Source organism: Chelonoidis abingdonii, chromosome 6 (genome assembly GCF_003597395.2).
Source record: "Chelonoidis abingdonii isolate Lonesome George chromosome 6, CheloAbing_2.0, whole genome shotgun sequence".
NCBI classification, from domain to species: domain Eukaryota; kingdom Metazoa; phylum Chordata; order Testudines; family Testudinidae; genus Chelonoidis; species Chelonoidis abingdonii.
In genome coordinates, this window is record NC_133774.1 from 99,864,775 (window position 1) to 99,879,874 (window position 15,100).

General features: G+C 38.2%; 1 long non-coding RNA gene across 2 annotated transcripts in view; it reads left to right on the forward strand.

Moving 5' to 3' along the window:
• Positions 1 to 13,071, forward strand: part of LOC116839427 (uncharacterized) — a 35,460-nt gene extending 22,389 nt beyond the window's left edge. The window contains exons 1-4 of one of the 2 annotated variants that reach the window (XR_004377140.2): positions 7,245 to 7,442; positions 7,855 to 7,972; positions 8,977 to 9,063; positions 11,177 to 13,071. This is a non-coding gene — a long non-coding RNA (uncharacterized LOC116839427). Of the gene's footprint in view, positions 1 to 7,244; positions 7,443 to 7,854; positions 7,973 to 8,976; positions 9,064 to 11,176 lie in introns of those variants that run through there. The other variant, XR_012656145.1, reaches the window with a different exon arrangement.
• The last annotated feature ends 2,029 nt before the right edge of the window (positions 13,072 to 15,100 follow it).

Below are 15,100 nucleotides of genomic sequence, written 5' to 3' on the forward strand. Positions count from 1 at the left end.
CCTTGTCTCTCAGAACTCCTCACAATCAAACAATAATAATTGGAAATGAGGCAGAGCCACAACACATTATCCAGGTTCAGTACAGATTTTGAATAACTTCAAAATTTGGCAGTGTTTGGATTCTGGGTTCCCATTTGAGATATTGCAGAGGTAAACCCTAATCACAAAATTCAGATCGGGGGTTGTTACCAATTTGAATTCTGATTAAAAGTTCAGTGTTGCTCAGATTAGAACATTTGGTTCAGGCTGATTTGTATTATTAATAATTAACTGATTATTTAGCCTCAATAAGTTAGGCCATACTCCTGACTTCTGTATTTCTTGGCTCAGTAAATTTGTCTCATGTTTTATGTATGTGTGGAATACTACAAAGGACCTATATGTCTGCATAGGATCTCTTGCCATGCTCAGGACATATATCTGTGTGTACAATGTATGTTAGAACATTGTACATGAGATAAAAGACTTATGTTAATCAGTTTTTGAACCCATGTACTATTAATTGGGAAACAAAACTAAAACAGGAAATTGTCACAGGTGTAGTGGGCAGCCAGACCTAATAATTAGAGCCAGAGTCCACAGTCATGAGACAGGAGTCAAGATTCAGCTGGGTCGGGATACTGGGAGGTCAGAAGCAGGAGATGATTCAGAGGTCAGGAACCACAATTCCAGCACCAGGAGTCAGGCCAGATCTGAATGCTAGGAGAGCAAGCTGGGGAAGCAGAAGCAGGTGACAGGAAGCACACAGTCCAAAAAAGGATAGAGCCCAGTTGTTCAGACAGCTTTCTATTCCTACTGCTGGCTTAAGTCAGACCAGCAGGCCAGTCAGCTGCTCTGGGAACTTGGCCAATTGGACATCGGGGTGAAGCCTCACACTGGGGCTGGTCTTTATCAGCCTCAGGTAAGCTGTTGCCAACAGGTTGCCACATAGAGGATTGAAGCATGGCAGCTCCCATGCATCTTGTGGGCCTGGATCTGAGATTCATGAGTTGTGACAGAAATGTGTTAACCTACATTCTCACCACTTGCTTGCAGGCAAATTGAATAGAGGGAGGCTCTCTCTAAATCAAGGCAGAATAAGTGTTTTGAGCATTTTGTCATATATTATTGCCAGGAGAGTTAGCTGATACAAGGCTGAAATGGTATTGGCAGCTGGTGGCCCATTTATACTGGGGCTCCCTACTTTGCTAGCACAGAAAGGGGTGAGACAGATTATGTTCACTGTGGGTACTCAGAATAGCTGTGTGCACAGCTTGGTGGTTCTGTTAGCTGTTGCTATTTCATATAGATTTATAGATAAGGCCAGAAGAACCACTCTCCTCATCTAGTCTGACCTCCTGTCTAACACGGAACATAGGCTATCCCTGAATTAATTCCTGTTTGAACTAGATCAGATCTTCTATATAAACATCCAAACTTGATTTTAAAATTGCCAGCAATGGAGACTCCACTATCCCCCTTGGTAAATCGTTCCAATGATTAATTACCCTCACTGTTAAAAATTTACACTTGGTTTCCAGTCTGAAATTGGTTAGCTTAAACTTCCATCCATTGGACCTTGTTATACCTCGTCTATTAGACCGAGAAGCTCATTATTAATTATTTTGTCCCTGTGTAGTGCTTCTGGACTGTGATCAAATCACCCCTGAACCTTCTCTTTGTTTAGCTAAATAGATTGAGCTCTTTGAGGCATGTTTTCCAACCCATTAATCATTCTAGTGGCTCTTCTCTGAGCCCTCTTCAATTTGTCAACATACTGTATATAAAATAAGGAAAATAAATACATGAAAGAGAATATATAATTCAGCCATTTATGTAGACATTACAGAATAAGTAGGTCTTTTTTCTTCATTAAGGATTTAGAAGAGAAGGAAGTCGCTTGGCAGATGAGAGAAAAGAGTTTATTCCAGGAGCAAGGGGCTTCATGATAGGAGGCACAGAGATGTTTCTGGTGGAAATAGATGAACAGAGCACTGAGGCTAGCATCACTGGTGGAGCAGAAAGGCTGTGGGGAAGAGGCTGTATCAGATAAGTAGGGAGGGAAAGATTTATGCTGGTATCTGAAGGGAAGGACAAGGGCCAGATCCTCAGTTGTTGAGAATCGGTGAAGCTGCACTAAAGCCAGGGCCATTCACTCCAGTGAAAGAAGGTGAAGTAACCTTACCTCATATTGAATAGCACCCTTATACCTCAAATTACCCCGCAAAAGCAGAGGGCAGAATTTCATGGCAATGCAGTGACCCCAGCAGACCAAGAGGAATTCAGAACAAATATTCTGCTATGCAGACATGATACATTACTACACTATATATGTACTTTCACATAACCCTATGGACCTGCCTAAAAGAGAGAGAGCATAGAAGGGGCAGAAGGATTACAATGTCTGTCTACAAAGTATTTAGCACAGTGTTATTGCTGTACAAACTATAAATGATATTCATAATTTGCTTATTGTATTAACTACAAATCTTGTACAATATAGTGTTTTGTTGGTTCAGTGAAAAGGTATCACATTTTTTACTTGAAAAGAGCAAGCTTCTTTATTTAACTTTGTAATATTCAGTATGGGTTGATATTTCCATGTCTTCTCTCCATACCATGTCCTTTCTAGTGCTCTTTGCAGAAGAGAGGGAATGGCTAACCAATAAGGGACAATTTAGCAATGTTATTTCTAAATCAATATGTTATGGATTCACTGCAATATTTCCAGTTCTCATCTAGTTGTCATGAAAATGTTTAGAACGCAGATTTATGGGGAGCAAAAGATAGGAAGGAAAAGAGGAGATGAAAAAAACTCTACACAACATAGCATACACGTAAGTCCCTGGGAAGAAGACGTGTGAAAGAATAAAAAGTGAGGAGATGTGGAGAGTGGGGGAGGGATGTAGTCACGTTGCTTATGCACTACTGGAATTTGCTCAGATTCTACAGTAATGAGAGCACTATAAGAATCTGAGGAGAAGAGGGAATAGGAGGCAGAGTACAAAAAGAGAAGCTGAAACTCCAAACTCTCCTTTGGAGTAATGCATTTGCGGTATAGTCGGAGTGATTCCTTTGAGGGGGAAAGGTTTTAGCAGCAGCCTCACATGTTCTTTGAAGCTTTTTTCAGAAAACACACTTTGACGTTTTACACGTAGCTGTGTGAATTACATTCTTCATCATCTATAATTTAGTGCTTGCTTCTCTAACATCATAAACTCATCCTCATCGCTCCTCCCCCTGAAATTTGGAAGCACAAGAGTGTCTGAAAGTTCTTCATTCCAGCCTCAAACTGCTGCAGGAGCTCCAAGCAAAACTGGCTGCAAAATACCCGTCCACCCACTGTCATCACTACAATCCATAAACAAAATTTTTGAAAGGATTTTTTCCCCCCCAAAACAGATTCTACCCCCACCATCACACACATAAAAAGCACAGAATAGCTTTAGGAGTAATTTTTTTAAAGAAATGCATGGATTGTAAAGAAACTACAGACTGCACTTTAATAACTTTGAGGAAAAATAATGTTCAGATTGGGTAAAATTGATGAATAGGATTCTGTATCACAGTATGTGTGTTTGTATTTATAACCTTTTAAAAGTTAAATTGCTTTTTTAATAATAACTTGTTTCTTAGTGGTGGTACTGTTAAATAAATAATATTTTCTTCAATACTGTATATTTCTAGAATTAGAGTTCTTGCATGAATAGTTTACAACCTGAAATACATTTGATGAGTGATCCCTTCATTTAGAAAAAATGTTTTACTAGTTTTTACCTCAATGCAACTGCAGTTTAGAATGTCTTGTAATTTTTAAAGTTATATATTTTGTTTCTAAATTCCAGTGCAGTGCAAACAAACCCTACACATCTTAATGTCAATAAATGTATGATTAAAAAGTAAGAGACCTGAAGAAGAATTGTATATAGCTTTAAGATGATCATGACAATGGAGTTTTAAATCCATTAAATTAAATTATTAAAGTTCAATTAATTTAACAGTCAATTGGCATTTATTAGGTTACAAGACAATAACTGTCTTATTAAAGCAAAATTAAATGTATTTCTGGGAGACATTAATTTATAATTTGGCTGACATGGAAAGCAGAAGCACTCAAGGGCCTATTCCAATGGTCTGATCCTTATCCCATCGACATCAATGGCAAAATTCCCATTGACATTATTTGTGAGAGTGTGATTGTGCCTGTTCCTTCTATTCATGTGAGACTCCTAGCTTGATTTCTAGGCCAAAAAAGGCTCAGAGAGGTTTGAATAAGTGTCTGAATTCCTCAGGATTATCCGATCCATTTAACAGTTAATCCAGTTCCATTCTACACCTGTTTTTTATTTCTTTGTTCCCCCTCAAGCTCAAATTAAACCTCATTTATAAAATCTCTGTTTCCAAAGTTCTGCAGAGTACATCAACTCTGTTGTGTGTTTCATCTTTAAAGTAAATAGCCTATGTGACAGCTAAACTATGGAAATCTACAGAAGATACATGACAAAAATACCAAAGAAATCTGACTCCCTTTTCTTTTCTTTAAGCAACACTCTTAGTTAGTTGCATCAGTTACATACAAGGGCTAATCAACATTAAGTGTGGGAGGCTCTGTGCATGAAAGTCATACAAAGCTGAGAAAACTGTCAGGACTTGTTGGTAGGAAATATTTTAGTTTTCAGCTGATGAGTTTGGATGGCATCCAAACTGCATAGATGCCAATGTTTTAATGGTATAAGAGCCTGCTTGAATTATGTTACAAGAAAAAAAAATATAGAAGCCTGTCAGGTTTTCTTTTTAACACCAGAGTCATTAAGGGACTGGTGTTGAAAAAGTGCTGAGTGCCCTAACCCTCTATTTGAGGCCTATGGGAGCACAAGCCTGGCATGATATTGTTCTAGGGGAGGTGGTCATCATCAGTGGGTGGGTGGCCCCAAGGTTTCCAGCAGGTGAGCAGGGCTATCCCTCCCTGACCCTAACCCAGCCCCAAGCATATTCCTAAACTGACAATCAGTATTACTGGCAGTTACAAATTGAGTCACTGGGTTTTCACAGAAAATTCCATTCTGGGCAGCCATTTTACTCAATATTGAATCCCACAGTCCCTGGCTCTACCCTCTATGTAGCAGTACCCAAAACATCATAGATAAATAGCTTTGGCTTTCCTCAGAAGCAAAGAACAATGACTCTGCTTGGTTACCCTGAGCAGAAGCCCTAATGTGGCTCTCAGACCAGGCTCTGCCATGAGACAGCATACTGTACTACCTGTGAGACTCAGACCACTCATGCAGTCAAATGTAACTGTATTTCCCCTTCTTTCCACAAGGGGGTATCCTCCCGGGCCCTATCAGAGCCTCAAAGATCAATGTCCACACAGTTTTTAAAAAAAGTAATTTCAATGCAAAAGGGAAAAAGGTGGTCTTAGTACTTAGGTCTGCCAGACCTGTGCTCATTGTAGGAGCCCGGAAAGGGGCAAAGGTGACTACCCCCATGTCAGTCCTGTCCAGGGACCATTTTTTCCCCTCTCATTTCTAGTAATCTATAATGATTCTAAATGACCTGATTCCAGTTGTTCTCGGTCTTGTAAAATTTAAATCTCTGTATTTTTTGCTTATATATTAAGGCTGTTTATTACAGAAGATAAAATTCCTATTTAAAAATAACACCAAGGCTTTTAGTCCAACCTTTCAAAGCTGTTTGCTGTGACTAGTCAAGTCTAGAACACACAAACTAACAAAATGTATCACAAGGCTGGTACATGCAACCAAATCAAAACAGAAAATCCCTTCTCAGCTACATTATATCTTTGATTTTCTTTCACCAGTCGTTACATAGGCTGATTTCATTTTCTCGGCTCAGATAAACTTATGAATGTTGATTAACGGACAGACACAGAAGATCTCTATGCAAGAGCATGCATATTACAACTAAGTAGAATCTATGGTGCTTATTTTTTGTATCAGCACCCACTTTCTGCAGCACAGCAACAGAGTATTTCTAGGAAGGCCAGTCTTCAAATTTTGTTTCTTTCATGATTCAGAATATTTTTGTTCAGTGGAATTTGAGAATTTAGAATATAACAGAGGTAAGATATGAAATTGTGTAATCACGACATTAGAACAATTTTACTGCTAAATGCTACAAGCTACAGACCTCTTCTGTCATCCTGGTAGTATATTACATTCCGGAACACTCAATAGCAGGTTTGTTTTAAAGTTTTCCTTGATTTTTCAGTGTATTTGCCATTACTAATATACAGAACCATAACTGTTGCAAATATAAAGGAGGCATTTCAGTTCAACATAGATTCAGAATAATAATTGGGAAAACAGATTTAATAACCATGCTACCATTGAGTTGCCACCATAAATATGCAAAAGTTTTTCATCTAAAATCAATGTAAGCAAAAAATTTCAGGCAAGAACAGTCTTTTAAAATCAAATATTATCCACTTCCAAGTGACAAATCATTCACTCACATCACTGTAAATCAGGTGTGAGTTCACTGAAGTCACTGGATTTTCACCAGTGTAAAAATGTGATAAATCAGAGTAGAATAAATCTCATTCAAGATACATCCAACCACCTTGCTTCCAAGTACTCATGTACCACAGTGATAGACACACAGAGTGAAATTCACCTGTATCCTGAAGGTCAGCTCCAAGTCTATTCATTACTACAACTGGTCAAAAAATGCCAATAATTTTTCTGAAAAAAATATAATTTTTTGGTTTTAGTTTCACATACTTTTTAAAAGTTCTGACAAACTGTTTTCAGTAACAATGTTCAAAATTGCTTCACTAGACAAGATAGTTAAAAAATAATATCTAAAAGTTGCTCATTTGAGCCACCCATCCTCCCCCCCAATTTGGTAGTGCTGGGCAGTCTTAGAAACAGGCAGCACAGCACTTTCAGTCACTCCATGAGGGGGAAAAACTACTCAGGGATTACCTTTTCTTAAACATACTTTCTGTTACAGTTTGCTCTGTATTTTAAATCTGATGTTTTAATTCATTTAGTTTTCAATGAATTAATTTTGCTACCCTGAAAAGTGACAGATCAACATGGCTAGAATTGAAAGGCCTTTACTGGACTAGAAACAAAAATGTAGCTGAGGCAGCAGCCACGAGAAACTTCTTCACAGAACCTTTATAATGGCCTCAAACCTAACCTGGGGTATTTAAAACTTTTGGTTACTGTTGACCTGGACAACTGTCTAAAAAGCAAGTAACAGTTAGAGGTAGACGCCCATGTTCATATCACCAGGGCTGTGTACCTCCTGTTAGACGGGAGTGCTCTCAACTCTCATTGGCTCAGATGAATCACTCCACAACTCAGGGAGCAAGGCGCTCAGTGCTTAGCCTTTCTGATCCCAGCTGTGATGCCTGTTATGTGGAGTCTACTGGGAACTGGAATGGAAACATCACATACATTTCACATAGACCAGCCTCTAAGCTACTAAGCTCAGTGAGTCTAAAAAGTGTCTAGATAGATATTATTGGACCAGCTTCTGTTGATGAAAGGTACAAGCTTTTGAACCAGAGAGCACTCTTCTTCAGCTTTATACCAGTATAAGTTATACCGGTATAAAACACTTTCTGTAACTGCATCTGCACTAGGGCTATTACTAGTTGCAAAATAGTTATGCCAGGAAGTTCTACAGCCAGGTTTATGTATTTCCATTATTTTATCCTTAGTTGCTCTGTCCAATCAGTCTAAGAGGCCAGATTGAGGCCCCTTTGAAATTTTTTTTTTTAGGAGTGTTTTGAAATATGCATGTTTTCATCTTGTAAAGTGTTGCACTCATCAAAGTCTATTTCTTAGTACGGTGTGATATCTTTCACTGACATTCGTTTTTGTCTCTGCACATGCAGATAAGAAAATTGGGTCAAGCTGGCTGCCCGGATTTGAAGATAGGTCTTCTGTTCCCTACACTGAAGCTTTAATTTATGAAGTGTTCAACATGCATGTTAGATGCCTTTCATGATTCCTCATTGGTAAGTATTTAGCAAAAAGTTTGCAGTCTGTATTGTAAAAAACTGTTGCATTTATAATTTTCCATAACAATGATGATAGTAGCTTTTAAAGATATTATACCATATTAAAAGGTTTTTTTTATTTAGGACAATATATTTTAAAAAACTGGAGCTTAAGTTAGGATCCTAAATCCAGAGATGGGCATCTGGCTCATTTTGAAATGTGCTAAGCCAGGGATCGGCAACCTTTGGCACACGGCTCGCCAGGGTAAGCACCCTAGTGGGCCGGTCTGTTTGTTTACCTGCTGTATCTGCAGATTCGGCCAATCGCAGCTCCCACTGGCCGTGGGTCACCGCTCCAGGCCAATGGGGGCTGCGGGAAGCAGTGGCCGACACATCTCTCGGCCTGCACCACTTCCCTGCAGTCTCCATTGGCCTGGGACAGTGAACCGCGGCCAGTGGGAGCCGCGATTGGCTGAACCTGCGGACATGGCAGGTAAACAAACCCACCTGGCCTGCCAGGATGCTTTCCCTGACAAGCCATGTGCCAGGTTGTCGATCCTTGTGCTAAGCACTCAACAGCTCTCACTGGCTTGCAGGAGGTTTATCTGATTCACCTAAATATACATATTTTTATATTAGGATATAACTATGATTTATGTGGTATTTTTTCTTTGTTGCTTAAGAAAATAAATAATTTTTATGAAAAGAAAGATAGGAACAAAACGCAAAGAAATGACAAAGGTTTCTTATTGTCCGAGTGTTTTACAAATAATTTGTACTACTTATAGTGATCTACAAGACATTTTTTCCTTTCAGTAAAGCTTATTTATAATTTAAAACATTCAGAACTTCTAAAAAAATATATTTTCTCTCTTCATAATTAAATTTGTATAATCAAAAACTGACTAAGAACCAAGTAAGTTCCATTAAAGTCAATGGGAGCCTATCTATTAACTTTAATGGAAGTTGGATCAAGCCCTACATGAAATGGTTGATTTTTTAGTATCCTTGTTTTCTTGCAGTACCATTGAAGATATTGTATTGAGTGGATATTTTATTGCCAAAGATTCCTGTGTTTTCACCCATCACTATCAAATCAACTATGACAAGTAAGTTTTGTTGTCCAGTATGCAAGGTTATCGAAAGTTTTAGATTGTATGTATCAGAATATTCAGAAGCTCCATGATGAAAATCTGTATAAAGACATGCTTCAGTTAAACACACATTATTTGGCACAATGCAGGGGGACCTTGGTAAAATTATACAGCCTGTGTTATGCAGGAGGTCAGACTAGATGATGTAATGGTCCCTTGTGGCATTAAAATCTATGAATCTATATATCTGTTATGAGATTAATCCTTTACATGGAGGGACTTCTTTGAGATATCAAAACTAGATAAAAGATCAGTCATAAGAAAGAAAGAGATCTTGGAGTCATTGTGGATAGTTCTCTGAAAACATCCACTCAATGCGCAGAGGCGGTCAAAAAAAGCAAACAGAATGCTGGGAATAATAAAGAAAGGGATAGATAATAGGACAAAAAATATCATGTTGTTACTATATAAATCCATGATATGCCCACATCTTGAATACTGCGTGCAGATGTGGTCGCCCCATCTAAAAAAAGACATATTGGCATGGGAAATGGTTCAGAAAAGGGAAACAAAAATGATTAGGGGTATGGAACAGCTTCCATATGAGGAGAGATTAATAAGAGTGGAACTTTTCAGCTTGGAAAAGAGACAGCTAAGGGGAGATATGATTGAGGGCTATAAAATCATGACTGGTGAAGAGAAAGTAGAAAAGAAAGTGTTGTTTACTACTTCTCATAACTCAAGAACTAGGGTCACCAAAGGAAATTAATAAGTAGCAGGTTTAAAACAAATAATAGGAAGTATTTCTTCACACAATGCACAGTCAACCTGTGGAACTCCTTGCCAGAGGATGTTGTGAAGGCCAAGACCATAATAGCGTTCAAAAATTCATGGAGGATAGGTCCATCGATGGCTATTAGCAAGGATGGGCAGGAATGGTGTCCCTAGCCTCTGTTTGCCAGAAGCTGGGAATGAGCGACAGGGGATGGATCGCTTGATGATTACCCGTTCTGTTCATTCCCTCTGGGGCACCTGGCACTGGCCACTGTCAGAAGACAAGTTGCTGGGCTAGATGGACCTTTGGTCGACCAAGTAGAGCCATTCTTATGTTCTTATATAAACTATTAATTATTACTTATATGCTCTGTGATCATCATCTGCATTAACTTAAAGCTAAATAATTGTGACCTATATTGGAAAAATAATATAAAAATACAAATTTTGTTAAGTTCCTCCCTCCCCGCAACTCTTAGGGCTTGTCTACACTACAGGTTATGGCAATATAACTTATGTCACTCTGGGGGTTGAATTAGCCACCCCCTTGAGCAACATAAGTTACACCAAACTAAGCACTGGTGTGGACACCACTATGTCGGTGGGATAGCTACTGCCTCTCTCAGAGGTGGTTTTATTATGCTGATGGGAGAGCTGTAGCGCTTCTAGTGTAGACTAGCCCTTAGTATCAGATGCATTTCACAGTTATTGTTTTCTCTGTTTCTTCTTTAGTTTATTAAAGAACTTTACTGTTTTAATATAAATCAGTCTTGCAAATACATAAGAATTGTCTTGACTAAACAAATATTGAGAGGTTTACTTTTTTAAATTACCAACATTAACAGTCTGTTATTCTGTGAATATTAGGGACAAATTCTCAGCACCCTCAACTCCCATCACAGGCAATGGGCTTCCAGGCTATGATTCAGGAAAACACTTAACCACATACTTAACTTTAAACTTCTGTGGGGCTTAAGTATATGCTTAAAGTTAAGCACCTGCTGAAATACTTTCCAGGTAGAGATGCTTTCCTGAATTGAGGCCCAATTAGATCAATAGGAATTTTGCTGCTGGCTTTCATTGGAACACAACGGAGCCCATTGGGAGCTGCAGGTTCTCAGCACCTGAACATGTTTATAATATAAGAAAAAAGCACATTTTCTACTGTTCTGAAGAAAGAACCATGCGTGAGTCAGTTAGCATGAAAATACATCTCTAATTTTACTATCTTAGAGCCTGATGCTCCAAGGAGCTGGATTTGCATTGAATTTGTTGGGAATTACAGGTTCTCAGCACCTCATAGAATTGAGATATTAAACTATCAAATACCTAACAGTGTAATGTTTATTTTTAGAAAATTATAGAAGAACCCAGGTTTGTTTAGCCCTGAAAGATTACTTGAAGAAAATAGACAACAAATCAAGGACCTAGCTGAAAAGTAATGATCTTCAGGACTGGCAAGAGAAGGTATCTGGAAGAAAGCTTTGCTCACGTGGAAATATTCATCTTCCTAACAATGTTACTACACAGACTGAACATCAAGCATCCGATAGGCCAGAAAATAGATCTAGATCTACTATTTTGGACTAACTATGAAACCAAACAGTTTTAAAATGCCATCTCTCTACACATACATTTCAAGTACATTTTGGTCACAATTTTGATTCAGAGACATACCCATTTGAAAATCTGGGCCTTCATAAACAATAGGGGGAGTTTAACAATTGTTTTTAAAAAAGGACTTAAATCAGGGCTTGTGTACACAGAGCAGCAATTTGGGTGTGATTTCTAAAGCACACTAACATGTTGTATGTTAATTGGTATGTGTAGACCCTGCTAGTGTACACAAAAGATTCCCTAATGTACTTGAATGTAGTGCTGTTTCAAACAGTACTACGTGAAAGCATGCTAGGAACCCATAATGTGCACCACATGGACCAATTAATGCACAACATGTTAGTGTGCCTTAGAAATCACATTCCAAAGTGCACATTGCTTCTCTGTGTAGACAAGAAAAGCATATAAGTAAGTATTTGCAGGTTCAGGATCTATACACCTCTACCCCAATACAACGTGACCCGATATAACATGAATTTGGATACAATGCAGTAAAGCAGCGCTCGAGGGGGGGCGGGGCTGCACACTCCGGTGGATCAAAACAAGTTCGATATAATGCGGTTTCACCTATAACGAGGTAAGATTTTTTGGCTCCCGAGGACAGCGTTATATCGTGGTAGAGGTGTACTAGTAATCAGGCTAGTATTTATGGTCATTTTCTGAGATTTATACAGAGTAGTATATTTGTGCATCCTTTCAACCCTTAGTTGTGTACTATGTGTATGGGAGTCATTAGCACAGTCAACTTATTTCCTCTCCCTACCATTAGCTAGACTCTCTCTTCCATCTAATACAGGGGATAAAAGGAACGGCTACATTAGGCCTGATTATCCTTTTAGGCATGTTCTGCATTAGTGTAAATTTGTTGATTTCAGTAAAGTCATTCCTAGTCTACACCTGGGTAGTGAGGAGAGATTCAAGCCAGATGTTTTTTCTGTCACACTTCACAGTATGCCAGATTAATCTCCCTCTTTTACGCTGTGCTGTTCAACATTCACAAATGAGATCTACCCACTTCACTGCTTTCCCATTACTCTGTCAAAAACTGAAATAATCCCTTCGATCTGGATGTCATTTACTGAGGCATAGCCATAGATACATTGTGCTGATGCAGAAACTCAAAGGAGGTCCCCTTTACTCAACTTTGAAGTCCTTTTTCCACAGGCCATGCCTTTTTTGCCACCCACCCAAAATATCCATCTGATCCCTAGTCACCCTCTCCTTACTTTCCTCCACACCAGTCCCTGGTTCTGCTCCTGTCCTTGTGCCCCTCTTTACTCATGTGAATAGTCCCATTGAGATCAATGGAATTACTCATGGTAGAAAAATTAAGCTTAAGTGTAAGTGTCTGCAGGATCAGGGATATAATTATGTATGGAGATTTGTGATGAAAGAACCAAAATTTCAGGCCTGTCCAACATATACGATGTCCATACTCATTGGACAAAATGACTGGTCTGAAATGTGTTTGTTTAAATTATAGCCAACAGTGCAGACAAAGACAGTGGAATAATAAACAACTTTCAATATGTATTATGTTGACATTAAGCACTGAAATAGCTTGTGAACCAATTATTTTTACTATCATGTATAAAGTGGAAGGCAATAAAATAGATTTGTGATTAATAAAAAGACTTGGCTCTGGTTTTTTATGTAATGACAGTACAGAATATGAGCATTTCTTCCAAACATGATACAATAATAATTTGAGGATATAAATGCCAGTGTTTGTAGCAACAAAGGACTCAACTACTGTGTTTAGATCATCCTATCTCAAAAAAACAAAAGGTCTAGAGGAGGACAATAAAAATTATTAGAGGCATAGAAACGTTTTCACATGATCAGAAATTAAAAAGACAAGGACCATCTAGCGTAGGTAGTTGTTAAGAGCATAATTAAGAAATATAAAACATGGAATGGTATATAGCTAGGCAACTGGGCACTTTTTCTTATAATGAGAATATATAGGTCACCTAAGTAAATTTAAAGGAAATACATCTGAAAGTAATTAAAATATTTATTCCAAATTGAATAATTAACCTGTGGATGTTAGTGAAGCAACCAACTTTGTAGGATTCAATAATGGAGTCTATATTTATATGATTAACAAGAATACAATCTACTTTTATTGCAGCTAGGATAGACATTTATAAGGGATGTTAACCTCCATACTTAAGGACAAAGTAAAAATCCTCACTACTAGAAAGAGATGAAATCGTATTTTTCTTTTTTTTTTAAATGGAAATTTTAACAAAGGTTAAAATTTCATAGGAAAAACAAATTGCAAATTTTTATATTGCAATGGCAAAGATTTCCAGCTCCCATCAGTGCTGTCTGTATAAGCAGAGACAGTAGCAACTGACCGTATCTACAACCAGTTGTACACTGTGAAATTTAGCAAATTATTACTATTATTTAAGTGAAAACTATTATATATTTTAAATATCAAAGTATTCCATAATAGGTAAGCAATCAATATTTGGAACCCAATCTGCCCTCAAACACCCCTATACAACTTCTATTTCTTAAAGTCAATGAGAATCCAGCATACACATCAAAGGGCAGAATGGGTCCTTAAAGAGACAGCCTCCTAAGCAAAAACTGATCACAAACATGCCCGACTCACAAAGCTAATATAAACTAAAAAAATAAATTAACAATATTTTAGGTAAAGTAGCCTGTTCTACCAGTATTATTCAGAGAGAGAAAGAGAGTCAGTAATACAGGCATCATTTTATAGTTCTAGACAAAGATATATAGTTACAGAGATAACATTTATAGATTTGAATTGACTTAGAGATACTTTTAGAGTTAAGCAGTTTAAACAGCCAGACTACTTCCTCTTTGGAAGGGTTACATCAAGTACCCAAAACTATCCTATCATCAGAATTGAAGAACCCATATAATAGTCTCCTTACTCTAATTAAAGAAGTTTATGTTTCTGCAAATATAACTTCTCTTACTGCCCATTATTGAATGTCTGGGAAACCCATAAGTATGAGACAGTTGGGAAAAGGAGATGGGTGCAGAGAACTGGGAGAAAGAAGAGAAAATTATGGAGCACACAGAAATTTGGACAGATAAGCTGATACAGTGAGAAAGGTCTGGACAGAATATTTAACTAGGCAGTTGCTGGAATTGTACAGGTTTAATGAAAATACAGAGATGTTGTTGAGTGCACACAGAGTTGGAGCACAGAGAGACTGGGGGAAAGTATGTGTGTGAAGAGGGTCAGGGCTACAGTATTTAAAGGAAGGCAGAGGAAGTTGGTATTCTTGGTGTTGGGGAAAGGGAGCTACTAGGAAACAGAGTTGGTGGGGGAAACACATGAGATAGCCAAAAAAACTGGAAGTGCACAGTTGCAGTTGGGTTGCAGTTGTAAACAACAGCATAGAGGCAATACTGGGGACCTGATTATTTCACCACTGCACTCCAGCACATTATTGTCAAGGAGAATTGGTATTATGTAACATCAACATATTTGGGCCTTGGAACTGAAGGAGCTTTAGGTACATGTACTGAAATATTTTGGGAGAGCCTAGGCATTTGTGTCTGTCACCCTGGCATAAGGGCACCATGATGGGTGTGTGTGTGGGGGGGGGGGGGATCGGCATAAGACCTAGGAGAGGAGTCCCTCCTTCAGGATGAATTATTCATATCC